The sequence below is a fragment of the Oryzias melastigma genome, linkage group LG4 (genome assembly GCF_002922805.2).
Source record: "Oryzias melastigma strain HK-1 linkage group LG4, ASM292280v2, whole genome shotgun sequence".
Classification (NCBI taxonomy): domain Eukaryota; kingdom Metazoa; phylum Chordata; class Actinopteri; order Beloniformes; family Adrianichthyidae; genus Oryzias; species Oryzias melastigma.
Window position 1 is genome coordinate 3,659,341 of NC_050515.1, and position 1,518 is coordinate 3,660,858.

A 1,518-nucleotide genomic window follows, 5' to 3' on the forward strand; every position below is an offset into this window, starting at 1 on the left:
GGTGCCCAGCCCACATGGGCTTATATGACACTAATGAAAAAAAATCAGGAAAGATGGCCATAACAAATAGTCATCAGTGAATACCATCAACATAAATACACACATTTTCACAAATCAATCATAAATCAATTACAAATCAATTACAATCTTTCTGAGTACAGTGTGTCTTGTCTTAAATTCCACGCTTTCTCAATAAAGTTAACCACACAAAAGATTTCATTTTTAAATAACCACTGCAAAATTTCTCCTTCACGTGACCAAAACGTGACCATGATTTATTTTTTCCTTAATTCTGTTTGTTTTTTCTTATCTTTCTACGAAGTTGTGATATTTTTTCATTTGCGAAAATTGTAAAATAAGGAGGAAATAAAAAGTAAATTACAAAAAAAAAAAAAAAATAGCCTGCTTGTTGTGAAAAACAATTGAAACCTAAAAACTACCAAGATTTTAGCACTAATAATTGAATGAACATTTCTTTCTTTAGTGAGTGACCGTGGTATAACGGATGATGTCTTTGAGAATCCCATCATCAGAAATTAATGGACATTGCTAAAAGAACATCTCCACATCGGCCATTCATTCTGACAAAGTTCACCTCGCTCCGCCCACATTTCTTGATGTGCTGGAAGCTTCCGGAAGAGTGTCACTGAAGACCTCACCATTCCAGTCTTGGACACAAGTTCCTGTCCAATCTGCAGTTATTTTGATTCATTCTTTGTTTACTGCGACTTCAGGAAGTTTGTGTCCTCTAGTTTTCTACAGGAAATGTTGATTCCTCAGTGGAAAAACGGCAGCGAGTCGCAGACGTTTAAGTTTGACGTGTCGAATGTGGGCAGCTTTGACTGCATCCAGCAGTTCATCAGCAGGTGAGGCTCCTCAGGTATGAACCAGAGTGAAGTTTGATCTGCAAGATGGATGCAGCTAAAGTCATGTCCAAACCAGCCTCAGGTCTCTGAGGGAGAAGAGCTGATCCAGGGTCAGGGTCGGCTCACTCAAGCAAAGATAAACTGCTTAAAGCTCGAGTGTGTTTCTGTAAACATGCCTCACAGACGTGAAATTCTCCAGATGAACAGTTTTTGAAGCCTTTCTTAAAGCAGTTCCTGGAGGTTCCAGCAGCTCCGCGTCATGTCCTGCTAAACTGTTCTCATCAGAGGAACGAAGCTGCGGTCAGCTGTCCGATGTAAGGAAATATAACTCTGCTCAAGATGATGTTTCATGAGAGGAAGCCTCAGGGAGCTGTTTCTGTAGCTCTGCACTCATCCTTTCGTCTTCCTGCTCTTGAGCTGTCTCTCTGTGTTGCAGTGAAGGGAGGATCCAGCTGGATCGTCTGGGAGGAATCCAGGACAAGATAACTGTTCATGCCACCGATGATTCCTACCAGAAAGCCCGGGAAAGCATGGCCCAGGTGGAGGAGGAGACTCGTGGCCGGAGCGCCATCATCATTAAACCTGGAGGGAGATATGTAGGTGTGTAAGAGAGAAATGTCAAGGCAAGGCAAGTTTATTTGTAGCACATTTC